The following is a 15,868-nucleotide window of genomic DNA, read 5'->3' on the forward strand; positions in this document are numbered from 1 at the left end:
CTCCTTCCTTCGCTCTGCTGGCAGTTTCCAGCCCAGTGCAGTGGGAAGCAGCATAAAAAAAAGAGAGACCTGCAAAGGACTGCTTCCTGTCTGTCTGCAGGCTGGCTCAGAGAGAAGCATCAGGATCTGGAGGGGGAAAGTGCAGGGGATGCTCAAAGAGCTGGGATGTCTCATGCACCTGCATGAAATAAAATTGGTTGTCTTATCATTAGTCCCAAAAGCAAAGGATGAGGTCAGGACACAGGCAACACACAGGGGAACCCATATGCCACTTTCCAATCCAGAGGCTGCAGCGGTTCCTCCCGCAGCTCCCACGTCCTGCACAGCTCAGTGTAAAAGGCGGTTTTGTAACAATTGCCGCTGCACATAAAGCAGAAACAGAGAAACAGATGGGTGCCTGAAGCCAAACCTGCTGTCCAACAGTTTCGGTCTGAGTCAAGCCATGGTACTTATGCACCGTGCTTGGTGATGAAGGTTCAGAGGCTCTGCAACCTCCTCCGCAGGTGCCACCCACTTCTGGCCTCACAATCAGCTCTGATCAGAGACATTCCTGGGTGTCTTCCCTACCTCTAGGAGAAAAATGGCATCAATAGGAAAGCACATTTCAAGAATGCACACCCCAGCATAGTGAAAGCTCTCATTGTACCATACTTGTAGGTAGGTCACTTATTTTTATTTTTTCCAAAAAACAAGCTGCTGACTTAGAGATTTGTACTAAACCAGAAGCTATTACAGTAAATTGCCTTGGGTGGGTTTTTTATTTTTTGAGAAACCCAGTTGCTGTAACCAAGCTGATATCTATTGCACTGATGGAAGAGCACAGGGCAGCAGATCCCATCAATGCATGTGTGTTATGAGGAGTCCAGCTCATAAGGATGAGTATTTGGATGCAAAGATGGTTTTCTAGTTTATAGATACTTATATTTAGGGTTGCCATCTTCATCTTCTCTTTGCAGACTCAGCACTGCACCAAGGCACTTCTGTGATGACTAATGATGGAAGGAGCTAATGCAGAAAAGAGGATTGAGGTAGGGATAGGAGCCCTCAGGTGAGAGGAACAGCCAGAGGGAAGTGACTGGCAGGTGATGGCACAAATAGGGTGTAGGGCAAGGGAGCAGGAGGGTAGGAAAGTTAACAGGAATTTCCCATGTCCATCCCATTCCTATGCTCCCCACTAAGGTCTCCTCCTTGTTACAGGTGTGTTATCTTGGTGCCTGTGAGCAGGGCAGCAGTGCCTGGCTGCCATGTGTTGGGGAGATAGTTCTGCTGCTCCAGGTTGCTTGGCAGCATTCTGAAGTTGGTGGTGTTTGCCACCTTCTCCAAGCTGAGCCCATGATCTTCCCTGCCAACAAAGCATGCCCCGTGGATCTCACCAAGATCACATGTATTGATCTGATGAGACTGATTTATTGGTTTGGGGTTTTTTTATTTTTCTTTCTTGACCTCGACAGTTTAACCTATTGATGTATCTGTTTTTTTGAAGGTTGCTTTTTGAAGGTTGCTTTTGTTGAAGGTTGAAGGTTGAAGGTTGCTTTTGTTGAAGGTTGTGTACCTGACCACAGTTTAAAATCAGCTGTAGTGCTTTACTTTTCCTTGTCTCACATTCTCGTGTGCCTGACAGTGCCAAAGCCATCGCAGGGATCAGGGACAACACTGACCCTGAACCTTCAAAGGCAGGAACAGATAATCAGCTCATCAATGCAAAGGCCTGTGCAGAGATTTTATTTACCTCTGCTGATGGCACACAGGACACAGGAGGGAACGATCTCCTTCTTTCTCTTCAATAGCTCGATGCTTCTGCACAAAAAACAGTAACCAGCAGTAAAATTGTCTCCTTGCCAGTAAGGTCAGTAGCTGCAGCTCAAAATTCACGGGGAAAGTGTGTAGGAAAATACCATTTTTGTGAGGTCACTCTTTACCCTGAAAGTGGCATTGAACTGCCTTCATGGGGTCTCTGCCTGCTGGGGAGGGAGAGAGGTTTTCTTATGATGCCAAAAATGTACTCCAGCCTTTTCATCAAGTATTTGAGTAATGCCAGAGTTGAACTAAGGAGACAGCAGGAGAATAATCAGAATGACCTGATATGAAATAATCTCCTCTGTTTTATGTGAGGTTTTTTTTGTTAGCATTCAGGTAAGACTTTAATTGAAGGTTTCATTTGTTACCTATTGATCTTTGATATTTACCCATAGTAATTTTTTTTAAATTTGATTTGATCTTGCTAGATAGGAATGAAATACACAATTAGTTTTAAGTTAGCTTAAACTGAATAGTTCAGTTAAAAAATGATTTGCTGACAATACTAATTGCTTGGGTTGCTGATAGACTCCAGGAACCACTGCAAGACAAACTGATATATTATAGCAGGCATCTGAAACTGGCAGATGGTTAGGGAGAAGAAGCAGATAAGCAGGTTCAGGGAATTCCAGAAAAAGTAAACCTCTGAGGCATCATTGCTAGAAAAATTAGGCCATTGTAAGATTTGTTGGCTCAGTGCAGCTTTTGTTAGTGCCAGCCACAAGAGATAGGTGCGTGAGCATGTGCAGCCTGCAGTGTTTAATTGCCACTGAGCCAGGGCTCTGGTGCCCATGTGGGAAAGCACTTCCCCAGGTATGTTTAGTGGTGTCTTTCCCAATATAGAACACAGAGAAGATGAAGCAGGAGCAGGACTGCAGCACACAGTTGTGTGTGCGAGGAAAGGGCCAGCGGAGCACAGCTTTGCTTCTCATGTTATCCCTATGCAAAATGTCTCCTGGGAACATCATTTCTGGTGACTCCATCCTGTGGAGCAACAGCAAAACAAGCACCTACGTGCCTGCCAGAAGGTGCAAGTCAGCCAGGACCAGGAAGAAAAAGGGGTGACGGGATGTGTGTGTGTGAGAAAGAGACAAAAGTTTCAGTTGTTTAAATCCCAAGTGATTTATCTTAAAAAAAAAAAAAAATCACAACTTCTATTCTCTTTTTCCTGCCTGTTTTCCCTAGACAGAGTTATCTTTCTTCATCAGTTTTCCTCCTTCACAGGCCCACTTTTTTTCTTTTTGGCATGGCAAGAAGAGGAAGAAAAGAAAGTATGCCAGAGGAAATGAAGGAGAAACGGATAAGCACAACCTGAAAAAGCATTTAATTTTTTTATCACTGCCTAAAACCCAGAAAATGGTTTTAAAGTAACTTTTATGATATAGGAGTAATTCAAAGTATTTTTTTTTAAATGCCTATCAGGTCAAGCAATTGTTTCTGTGTCTGTCTTGCAAGTGAATGAGTAACAATGGGATGGTAAAAACTAGCTGACTTAATAATTTTAAAAAAATTGTCACATCACTTTTTGCTTCTGTACAGCTTCTTGCTTTCTCACTATGATGTTGAACACCAGCTTTATTACTGTCTTGTGCACTTAGGGTTTAGAAGTGTGTTGCTACATTAGAGGGGATTAGATAGGCTGGGGCTCTGAGCAACCTGGTCTGGTGGAAGGTGTCCCTGCCCCTGGCAGGGAGGTTGGAACAAGATGAGCTTTAAGCTCCTTTCCAACCTAACAAATTCTGTCATTCTGTGATTAAGGAATTTGGCCCTGAACACTGAGCCGGGGGCAGCAAGGGTTGCCTAACCCCACGAGGATGCAGCACCTGTTGATGGAGGTATCCAAACCATCACCCAGCATCCTTGCCCTACAAGGAAAAAAGCAGGAAAAGGCTGGGATTTAATGTAGTTTGAGCTTTTTTTTTTTTTTCTCCACAAGGCTGGTGAGGATGGAGGAAGGGAGCAGATGGGGATGCCAGGGGTTAGCTTCATCTGCCACAGGAGGGAGAAATTGGGACCATGCCCAAAGGGAAAGTGAAGCTCAGCCAAGAGGGCTTCTGAGGATACATTTCTCTGAATGGGAAGGCACATCATTCCATTAGTGAGAAAAGATCTACTTTAAGGGCTAAAATAAAAAGCTGTGTATTGCTGAAAATGCAGAGTCTCAATTTTCCTGTGACATGTGGGATTCATTTCTGGGCCTTGCAGTTCATGAGATAATGGACTGCGTAACTGTTCTTCATCACTGTGACTAACAGCCCCTTTTTGGCACACGTCCTGGAACTCAAAGCAGTGTAATTTTTATTTCTGGATATCACAACTAATTATTCTATTACAACTAGCTGTAATGTTACAACTAACATTATTATTATTCATCTGGGCCCTGGTTATCCTTTCCCTTTTATAAATCCTACTTCTGCACAGTTTAAATTTTGAGGCTATTAACACTTTGATTATGGTCTAATCATATTAAATTATCCCTTGGTAGTAAGGTTGTCCTGTCAACCGCTATCATACCCACAATTAATTGAAAAGATAACTGGTGGTTTGATGCAAAGGCTGAGCTGGAGTAGGGTAGCAACCCCCAGGGAGTCTGGTGCAGGCTCAGGTGGGCACTCCCTCCTTCCTTGCAATGAGGCTGGAGACAAAATGGAGTTAGGCTATAAATGGGAAAAGGATTTAGGCTTGTAACAAAAGTGGGTGGCTGCATGCTGAAGCATAATTAGTTTTTTAAGTCCTCCTGGGTGACACAGGAGAGAGAAATATGAAAAATAGGGAACTGAGTTACTACATTCTGCTTAAAACTAGGTCCCCATCCCTATGTGTTCAAAGGGCCTAGGGGAAACATCACAGCTCCAGCGAACAAAAATCACAATGTTTGAGTCTTCAGCCCTGGTATACAATGCCACTGCCCACACATGCATGGGGCCTTTCAGGTTGCTGTTTACCAGGGTATTTCACGGACCCTGAGGGGGGATGTGCCACAGAGACTCCTCTTACCAGCTGAAGGACTTTGGGGTAGTTTCCAAACATACATCATCCCTGGACTGAGCAGCCCCAGGGGAGCACCTCCATGGATAATTACCTTTTTGGCAGCTGTTGCCCATGGCTGGGAGCTGCCATGGGAGGCTGCTCACCCTAGGCCTGCCTTGTTTATCTCCCCACATTGGGATAGACAATGAGCTACGATTTTCCTTTCCATAATTATTGATAGAGTGGCTGGTAAATGCTTCCTTGCCTCCTCACCAGACTCAAAGGTTAGCTTGTTAACAAGGAGGTTTTCAGATACTCCCCACCCGTGTTCCCTTCAGGGGCGAGCGGGGTGTCTTTTAATGGTTGTTTGATGCTGTTCGCATGGGCAGGCAGCACGATAACAAGGAGAATGATTGCTTTGCTGATCAGAGCCTGTAATAACTGCTCACTTGGTGCTGCACATTCAATTCTTGACAAACCAAAAGGCATTACCATTTGGGCTGATGCTATTTTTACCCCTGACGGGCAGTAGGAATGATTAAGTTTCTCCCTTCTTCCACCCCAGTTGAGCATGGGGTTGTTGCATCTAATTGCAAATGATCTTGGATGATTTCTTTTCCCTGATATCTCCAGAGGCATAAATTTTGGAGTGCCAGCAGCAGGCAATACAATTTCAAAACATTTGGGAATGACAATTAGGGCTTATTTAGGCGATGATTGAGCTGCCTGAGAGCTCAGTGCCCACCAAAATGCACTGTGGCCTTAGACAAAGGGAATTTTCTTGCCTGCCTACATCTGATGAAGAGGGATAGTTGCATGATGATGGCTTATTTTCTCTGTAGTTGAACACCTCAGTTCAATTGTTTGAGCGTGCAAAAAGTAGTGTGTCCATCCTTGCATGGAGGCTGGTGCATTGTCTCATGGGGTTTGTCTATACTAATTTATGTTACTGCATAATTCTAAAAAGAAGAAACTTTTTTTTTCTTCCCACTAATCTCTAATAGTAAACCTGGGTTTGTAATAAATGTAGTAAACATAGGTTTATGGGTAAATAGTAAACTCAAATTTCTGCTGAATTTCTGTTGTTGGTTAGTTCCACTAAGCCAACTGGGCAAAATTGTTTGTTATGTAGGTGGGGTTTTTATTTGGTGTTTGTTGCATTTTTACTATTGGAGCACAGGTGGAGTTTTATTTGATGTAGGACTTAAGGCTGTGTTTCCAACACTAAATATCCTGTACTTTGGAGATAGGCTCCGCTGTTCTGCCCTGGCATCTCCCAGCCATCAAGCAAGGCAGGAATGCATTGCAGACCCTTCCAAATTATGCAGTCCTTGCAGGTGGCTGGAGGACAGTTTCTGCAGCAGACACAGTGGGATTTTCCCTCTGCTCCCCTTCCTGCATGGCGGGCTTGGAGCTCACCAGCTCATCAGCTTCTTCCCTCCTACTCTTGTTAGTTGTTACTGTTTCCAGAAATATTCCTGAATGTGGGTTAACTGGGAGCTGTTGCCCTCTCCTGCATAGCAGGAGGGCAGACCAAGCCTTTGCGCTCAGAGCCCAGGAGAACCATTGGTCGCGCTGGGCAAAACCAAGCATGACTTTGGTCCCCAGGAACTCGGCCTGATGTATGTGAAGCTCACACATTCTATAAATAAGCAAAGTGCATATGTTAGGGCACAGAAGGAGGAGGACAATATCAGAAGATATTTACGGCTTGCTTGGGGAGCAGTCAGTTGAGATGAAAGCTTTGTGGCCAGACTTTCCTGAAGAGCTTGCTCGCATGATTGAAGTTGGCTCTCATTTAGCCACTAAAATTAGCAGTGGAGCTTCTAGGCCAGCTGACTCTTTTAGGGGCTAGACAGCTTTGACAGCCTGGCCAGAGATATCCCAGAAAGTGCAGCTGAGTGTGGGGAAAAAAAAAATCTATTGGTTATGGAGTTTCTCCAAATGGAGCGGACTTCCTCTGGAAACACGTCCCTCACACTGCCTGCTAAGGTTTTGAAAACCTACTTCTGCTGTGCAGATAGGTAGAAGACACTTGGAGATATGTGCAGGCAGAGAGATAGAGATCTGTAATGCACATCCACAGCTCTAGGGCTGCTTGAGCTGTGTTCAAGCTGTTGAGCACTCAAGATGTAATCTTGAGTGCTTACATCTTACCTGATGTAAGATTGGATCAAAGTAGTCAGTGCTGTACAACAGTCCCCAGCCATAAAACAAGAACTGTCCTCTGCTTCTCCTCGGGAATGATAAGGGTGGCATTTAAAAACAAACAAAAAACCCCACAACAAACCCAAACAAACAGAAAAAACAGAATAGCAAGCTTTTTCCTTCTTGCTCCTGTTTTTGGTGTTGTCCTTTGTCTCCTGGTTTTAGCTTTAAAATCTTGAAGTTTCCCCCACTGTGAATTGGGTAAGATGCATTTTTAGAAGATAAGAAGGATCTCATGAGGCTAGAGCTGGGTCTAATAAAGAAAAGACTAATTGGGGAAGGGCAAGAACCAAATGATAATGTTTCACTTACTATTTTGAAAATTACTCATGAACAGGAAGAGGAAACAGCTGGAATTAATAGTCTCACTTGCATTTTGATTTTTGAAGTCAAACAGAACAAGAAATATATGCTAAGAAATGAAACATTGAAATACTATTTTTTTTTGGTTTTTCATGCAAAAATCTTTAATCCATTACGGGAAATATCCATTAAATGTTTTTCCATATGTCCTATAGAAAGCTGGTCCTTTAGAAAACACCTAAATTCTCTTTCTGTATCTGTGCCAGATACTTTAGGCTTAATGTAGAAATCACAAAATTTGTTAATACAAAGGGCAGCAAATGAAACATGACTTTGAGTAGAAAGGCCCCTGGAAGGCTATTGACTAAATCTGCAGGTTCATTAATCACCTATGGATAGGAGGTTTTTTTTTTTTTTTGGTTTTTTTTTTTTTTTTTCCATGAGCCAGAAGATATTTTTTTAAGTAAGACAAATGAAGAAAGGGTGGTTCTACAACTCATTTTATGACAGTAATGGAAAGTCAGAACTTTATTTCAAGTGTGTATCCACCATCTGTGGGGAGCTGGAGCAGAACTGAGTGATAAGGACATAACCTTTGATCATCTCTCAAAATTAAACCTCATTGAACAATCTCTCTGGGTGAAATTCAGCCCTTGGATATGAAGGTATTTCTATTAAAGACATGCATTTGAGAGCTAAACACAGCTACAGGAGTCCAGGCCAAACAAATCTGATGAGGGTATGAAAGTGAATTTTCACTGGTTATATATAGGGAATGGTGTTGGATCAGTGAATGAAGTCCTACAGAGCTCTGATAAAAATGATCTTTATCAAAACTAACAAATTGAGTTTGGCCATCTTGGGTCATTTTATTGTTATTATATCTTTATCAGTGATCACCCAGAACAAAGTTTTCAGACTTTCCAGGAAATTAACTGAAGATCAGTTACTGTGCTGTCTTCCAAATTTATGGCTCTGCAGCTGACTACAGACCCAGACACACAGCCATAAATAATCTCTCATGTCTTCAGCTCATCAAATTGAAATCTGCTTCCTTGGGAGGAGGCAAAATGAAATTGGTGCATTACAAACAAATTTATTAAAAGGTGTGTTCAGTCTTTCAAGAAGCATGAGAAATCATCACTGCTTAGTAGGGAATGAGATTTTTTTTCCTTTTAACTTTTTATTTTATGAGTATGAATGTATCTGAGAAACTCAGTAAGAGGAGCAGCATGGAATAAGTTTACCTTCTAGAAGTCAAAAACAAAGACCAGACCTGGAGCTGATTAATGGCTGCATAATCTATCAGTTCAAAATCAAGGAGCTGTGGGTAGAGGCAAGTTATTTGTAAGGTAATTTAGCTTGACCTAATGAAGGCTAAGTTCCCACAGACTATGGCAAGTTCTATCAGTCTCTCTGGCTCTGGAAGAACTTGGGGAGTGTTCTTAGTGTATCATCGTAAGTGCATTTGTTGTTTATTAAATATTACAGCAGAGAAGATCTTTTTAAAATTATTTTTTAAAAGAAAGACTATAGCAGTGGTGGTAGTGCCTCTGGGATAACAAATTATTATTAGAAGAGGGAAAACTACAACAGCAGGGTACAGTGGGGAATTCCCCAGATGTAGAAAATCCTTTCACCCTCTTTAGTCTGCAATAGGAATGATTAAGTTTCTCCCTTGGCACAAACTTTTTGTTTAGCAAGTCCCATTGTGTCAGGCCTTTCTTGCAGCAGATAATGGCAGGTGCTGTGGTGGAGTGAGAGAAAACTCCTGCTGATTATAGATAGAAGGTACCTGAGGAAGGTGACTCATCTGAAGGGTTTTGTTTGCGCACACTTAGACCAAAGCGGGGATATTTTGCTAACTGGTGGCTACCAAAGAGTAGCACATTTCCAGCCTTCACCAACACAGCTTGGTACCTTCAGCAGTCCTTCAGCTGTCCAAAGCCTAGAATTTGATCACTTGTCCCTCACCCTCCTGTCAGCTCCTGCCAAGGAGCTCCTCTCTTGGGTGCCTGTTCTGTGCAGACAGGTGCTGGAGAGGGAATGAAAGCAAAGGGACTCCCCTGACACCTCATTGCTGGAGAGATCCAGATACCTGAACTCCTCTAAGGTTTTCCATCTTTGCAACAAGTCTTACTGCTTGAATGAGCATTGATTCCAGCTCTCAGTTTCCTGAATACAAAGTAAGTTCGGGCCAGTTTTCTTTGCATGGATAAACATGGTGATTACTAGGCATGAATCTTAAATTCTACATCATGGATTACTTTTGCATTGTTGAAGATAACATAAGAGCAGCCCATGGCTGTTTGTGCACCTGGTTCATCCCACAAATGATTTGCTCAAGAAGGGCTGAGGGTCTGGTACAGCCTATGTAAGACACTGCAAAACCTTCCAGTGGTTTCAGTGACTTCCAGTTGAAATTGCTTTGTCAATAGTTCTGCCTTTTTTACCCTGTTGCTTTACTTACACTGTATTCTTACCAATATTTACTTTGTTCATGTTTCCATTAAATTCCTCCAGGAACAGTCTTTCGGGGCTAGTTTTCAGTTTGCTGTTATATTCCTTTCTTACCCAGCAAATCCAGCTGCTGTATTTTTTTCCCCACTGCATTATTCAGCCTTGTACTCTTTCCCAGGTTTTCCTCCTCTTTCTCCCCCTTCCTCCTCCTTCCATGCAGAGGAGTGTTATGTGGCAGCAGTGGCAAGCTCCTGGATTTTCCCACAAGGGTACCAGAGGAATTTTGGGGCTCCTGTCCCAGAAACAGCTGGCAGATAAACAAGACTCAATGTCAGGATTTGCATTCACTCATTTACTTCAACAAGTTGTAAGTCTGTTACAGGATTTTATGTTTTCTAATGATGTTGTTTTGAATTTTCTTTTAATAATAGTGTCATTACTTACTCTGGAAGTATACTTCAGTTGCTTAGACACTGCAGTATTCCTGGGACATCTCTCTTTTCAGGAGGAAATTAATTCAGTGTTTAACTCATAGGGGTATCTTCTGCAACCTATTTTTAATGGGCTAAGCAAAGATAAATTCAGTATAGTGCAAATCATAAGAATAATGTCCGATGTCTTCCTTCCTCCTTTCTTGGGGCAGACCTGCCAGGCAGCATTACAGAGAGCTCTCTGGTGGGAAAAGGAGATGCAGAAAGTGCTGCCATCACTCTTTGCCTGCACTTAGATAAACCCGTTGACATTCACAGACTGTAATGGCAGGAAAGCTTTCCAAAACCATTTGACCAGAGGAGTTTGAGTTACCATCATTGTTGTATCACAGTCTGACAGGGAAAATGATTTGTCGGTCAAAATGTCTTGTAAACACAGACATTTGATTCAATTTAATCAGAGGCAGCTCCTTGTGCAGAGTGTGGGTGGCTCATCCCCAAGGGAAGGAGGAATGGAAGAGCAGGGAATTCACTCCATCACGGTCACTCTGGGTCAGCAGGGAATGCATCAGAAGAAATGCTGACTGCCTGGGAAGAGGGAGGCTCTCCCAGGCCTTGGGAGCAGCTCCCCATTCTGGCTCAGCATGCCAATCTAGGCACGGGCCAGGCTGAGCTGGGACTGAGGTTTGTGTTCTGGAGTCAGCCAGAGACTTGCTAGGAAGAGGGAAAATCCAAGTATCCCTTTATACCAGAATGACACGGTGAGGGATGGCGCTGGCCCAGTGCCAGCCCACAGCCCCCAGGATCTCCTTCTGCAGGCGCTTGTAGGCCTGAGCAAATCTCCTTGTGCTAATGGCCTTATTAAGATCAAGCCAGTGTACATTGCAAATCTACACAAAGAGAAATTAGAGCCCAGATTAGATTAGGGGCTGAAGGCTGGGAGCGTACAGCTGTTTGCGAAATTGCACGCTGAATTTCATTTTTGAATAGACTTTTACTGGTAGCAATTTGAAGGCAATCATTAGAGCCATCAGCCTTTGGATGAGAAATTTCAAGGGACACTTCAGCATAAATCTACTCCTCTGCTATAAGAAATTATTCCTGATATGCTTTGGGCTATGGAAACCAATTACATGAATTATGCACAATAACCTGTTTCTCCCAAACAGGGGTAGCACTCCGGGCCATAAACAGACATCCTTTTACTTCCAATTAACTGTGTGGCTGTGTAAATATAAGGAAAACTGCCTTTTCAACTTGAATTTAATAAACAGAAAACAATGGGGAAAGGAATCATCATTTTACAGTTATAATATGAGACTCTGGCCATCCTTATTCCCTTCCTCTGCAAGCCAGCTGGAATTGTGAAAACAAACCCTTTCCCATTAAATCATAAATACTGCCGGTTTTATTCCTTACTGACTCCTAGGTTCCAAGATTTAGGAAAGAGTAGGATATTAATTTCCAGAGCTAAACTTGATATAACTCACAGTGCTCTAGTTGTCATTTAAACTTCAGGTGTGTTTTTCTTCTATTGCAGATACTCCAGAGTTGCCCTGTAATCCCCGATTCCTGCTGAATTCACACCCTGGCGATATAGCAATGTCAAAGGGATGCAACTGGTAATTCTGCCTGGCTGTTAAACTGCCTCATGTCACCCTGCTTCCAATGGCTGCTGACAAGGTATGTGTTTTAACTGCTTCCAAGTGCTTTAATCTTAGTAGAAAAATAATCCATTATTAATGCTTAAAGCCATTGTTATCTTCTCTCTCTGCCAGCTGGTTCTGTATTAATATTAGTGTTTCTAAACTGAAGCTTTGTATGTGTGACTCAGGCCTCTCATGTCATTAGTCTGAAAACCCTGAGAGCATTTTCTTACACAAAAATTGCACAGGGAAGGAAGAAGGTCTTTTTATTTACCTTCAGATTTCCATCCTTGAGGATTTTCTTGCTGTGTGTTCTCAGGTTGCAGGTGTGATTAGAAGACTTAATTGGTTTTGTATGAACACTGGGATCCCGTCATTCCCCAGGAGCAGCAGGTTTCATTAAAACCACCACCCAATATCATGAAACATGCAATTAAATTCTTGAGCTGCCAACATAGTTGCAAAAATGGTTTATAAAGCCCCAAGTGATAAACATGTTGAGAGAGGAGGCTCTGGGGTGGCGTGAGCTGCTCCAACTCCTGCTCTAACAGAGCTCTGGGTGTTTGGTGAGAGGCACAGCACTGCTCAAACCAGATCTAGCCAAGCCTTTAGCCAAGCTGGGGCCAGGACAGCTGCAGCCACAGCACTTGCATGTCTCCTGTGTGAAGGCAAGGCCCTGTAATTGCTGCTGGACTTGTGTTAATCCATGTCTGTGAAGGCGTGGCTAGGAGACAGAAGGATGGACCATGAAAGCTTCAGTTGCATCTTCTGGGTCTCTTGGAAAGGTTGAGCTTATTGCAAAGCTTTTCTTCCCAAGTAGTAGTAGTACTGGGAAGGTAAAAATAAACACTCATATGTCTCAACCCCCAAACTTTGCTGAATAGAAAAAGAGTGCATTATGCCAATTTTTCTTCCAGTTGCTTGGCTTAGTGCAGTGATGGTAGCACAACATGGGGGAAGTTATGCCTGCCAGGTTGAGATATGGACTCATAACCAGCCAGCAGTAAAGAGCTGAGGATTTGTCTGGGAGGGGAGAGAAATTTTTCTTTGTTAACTACTTTTGCATCTCACACTGAGAAGAGGATCAAAGTTTGAAATGAGCAGGCCAGCAGAACAGTGCTGGATCTGTGATCCAGCTGTCCAGGTGTATCTGCCCTTAATGTTCTCTTGAAGGATTGAAGCACAATCAGAAATTCATTTGAAATTGTGAAAGTCCTAAGTGAGGAACATTGGTAGGTCAGAAGGAAGAGACACCAAGAACTAAACTTGCTATTTTGGTCTGTTTTTTCCTCCCACTATCTTTGAAAAAAAAAGAGAGAGAGTGCATTGTAGAACCAAAAACTCATCTACCACAACATTCCTTTATCTTCAGCATTAGGAAAATAAAAATCCTTCCAGGTACTGAAGAAAAGAATATGTGCAGGGTTCTGTGGTCCCCGTCCATTAGCCCTGGCTGTCTGCTGTCCTTTCCTTCAGCTCAGTCTGCTGAACTCCTGTCTTCCCGTGGGAGGTGGATCTTGTGGCCTTGCACACAGAAATTGCAGGAAAGTAGGTGTCTGTCATTCAGGTAGTTGCTATTTTATTCACCCTTTGAGGCACTGGAGAGAGGTTGTCTTTTTTAAGTAAGACCAATATTTGGAATAATTTGTGATTTCAATTTTAAACAAGCTTGGCGTGATTATGTAGCAGCAGATGCTGGGGAACATGAAGTGTTTTATCTGGCAGGTCCTATCTCTCTGTAGGTCTAGCAGGCCAAGAGACAGAGCTTTCCTGGGAAGACTCACCACAAGAACAGCATCCAGCTTTTTCCCTTTTTTTCTTTATTTTTTTTTTTCCCTAGCAGCTGTACTACTTTCCTTAACTTAAAAGCAAAACCTGTTCCTTTTCTCCTCATTGTGCAAGTCTGCAGAGAGAGAGCGTGCAGGAAGATGGGCAGAGGCTGGGAGCACTTTCATCCTGCTGAGGCTGTGCGTGTGTGAACATCCCGAGCATCCCGGGGGGACCCCTCTCTGGGAAGCGCTGCAGAGCCGGCTGCGGTGTGTGGTGCCGATAAGGACATGAAACAATGGCTGCGATACCAAAAGCCTTCACAGAATTACTTGGTGAGGATGTTGCAGAGTCAAAAGCTTTGTGCCTTCACAGCACGGAGCAGATGTGCTCACTCCTGAATGCTTAACTCCTTCTCTTCCTTTTAACTGTGTAAGTGCATGCACAGCTAATAAGAGCATCTGAATTTGTGAATGCTGAGGAAATGGCACTTGTGTTTCTTGTCACTTGCAAGGGTTTACATTTCCCTTCTTCCAGGGCCACGGTGAGACCTGTAAACCACTGTAGTGCAGCCCAGGCACTGACCCTATGTGAAGATTTAGGGATGCCCAAGCCGTGCCTGGCAGAGGTGGGAAACCTGAGATGTCCTTGCTTGAGATCCTCAAGTGGAGTTAAGGAACCAAATTTCTTATATTATTGATGCCTCATTTCCTCAATACTGCCACAAAGATTTATGTGAAGGGACTTCCAGAGTGCTAATGGAATTACCCACCTAAATCTCCCCTGTGCCAGTGGCAGGGAACGCTCTGGTTCTTTGCCCTCATGTTAGTGCTGGGTGAGTAATTGAATTATTTCTTAGCTAGGAAAATAAAAAGTCCTGTTTTTTTGTTGGTAGTGTTGAGGCCTTTTCAATACCTGCTTTTTTAATACCTTTACTTAGGCTTGAGTTATAATTTGAAATACAAAATGAAACCATTTTGATATTTTTTCCCATTCCAGTGCCAGCAAGGGTCAGTGGTTTCACTCAGTAAACTCTGCCTTTTTTTTTTTTTTTTTTTAATTAACAAAATGCCATTCTGCAGCATTCCACTTAACTCTGTTTAGTGTGCCTGCTCCTGTCAGGACTTAAATGTTGCTTCAGATCTGGTGCTGATTTTGCTGAGAAGTCCTTTCCCATTGCCTCACAGCTGCCATTTAATTTCCTAAAATCCCCCTGGATTTATTGTCTGTGCCAGGGCACAGAACTGCACTGGCTGAGCTTGGGGAGGATAAAAAGAGCAGCACAATCAATTGTGTGGAACAGGACCAACTTCTGGTCTGGTGAAAATGACTGAAAGAGTAGGAATAATTCTGGAAATCACTCTGAAACCAAGATGGGAGGATACAGCTGGAGCTGGGCAGCCTCTTGTGTGAAACCACTTCTATGAACCTTGTTCAAGTGTGTTCACAGACACCTGGGAATGATGTATTCCTTGTCATGGGCCTGATCCTCTGGAGCTGTGAGTGTTGTCAGGAAAGGTGACCAGGTCAGCTGCTCCATGCACTAGGAGGACAGCTTGTGCCTATAAAGAGAAATACAAGTTCAGGACACTGGAAGTATGATAGTCTGAAGATTAATGATAGAAAACTATCATGTGTTTGAGGAAATGAAAGTAAGCAGGAAAAAAGGAGCCTAAATTAGGCCACAGCTCCCTGGACAGAATACTCAGGTTATAAGTACTCTGGCAGCATTTAGAGCAGGGCTGGCTGTGCTGGTTGCTCTTTGCTGTCCTTGACACTAGGTTTATTCATGCTACTGTTGTGCTGTGCTGACAAAGCCACCCCAAGTGTCTCTGAGGTGGAAGGAGACTGTGCATGGGTTTGGCAGCAGGATTGACTCTTGACTCTGCTGGAGAGTGTGGGGGTTGTGCCCCGTTTGCTACAGCAGCTCTGTGGGACACTGGCATTTCATTGTGAGCCTTTCATTGCTCAGCTGGTGCCAGGGATGCTGGGTTTAAAGAGCATCTTCTCAAAGGAGCCAAACTTTTCCACACCGTCACCGAGTCACCCTGATCTTTGTGATCGAGCTGGCACAAGGGCTTGAAAAGCATCATAACCATCCTCTCCAGCCCCAAAGCTGATGAGCAAGGGAAACTGAGGCATGAAGAGGAAAATGTGGGGTGCTGATGTCTCAGCTGGGTGGGAGAGCTGCGAGCAAAGCAGCAAAACACTTCTCATTGTCAGGCTTAAGTCACAGCAGATTTCAGCCTTCAAAACCCCCCAGTGATTGTTTTAGAGGAACAAAAT

At 43.4% G+C, this 15,868-nt stretch overlaps 1 long non-coding RNA gene across 1 annotated transcript in view; it reads left to right on the top strand.

Annotated features, from left to right (window-relative positions):
- Positions 1 to 427: 427 nt before the first annotated feature.
- The window catches only part of LOC137471750 (uncharacterized), a 34,756-nt gene continuing 19,315 nt past the window's right edge, over positions 428 to 15,868 (top strand). The window contains exons 1-2 of the long non-coding RNA XR_010997815.1: positions 428 to 657; positions 11,719 to 11,852. This is a non-coding gene — a long non-coding RNA (uncharacterized lncRNA). The remainder of the gene's footprint in view (positions 658 to 11,718; positions 11,853 to 15,868) is intronic.

Source organism: Anomalospiza imberbis, chromosome 3, assembly GCF_031753505.1.
Source record: "Anomalospiza imberbis isolate Cuckoo-Finch-1a 21T00152 chromosome 3, ASM3175350v1, whole genome shotgun sequence".
NCBI classification, from domain to species: Eukaryota; Metazoa; Chordata; class Aves; order Passeriformes; family Viduidae; genus Anomalospiza; species Anomalospiza imberbis.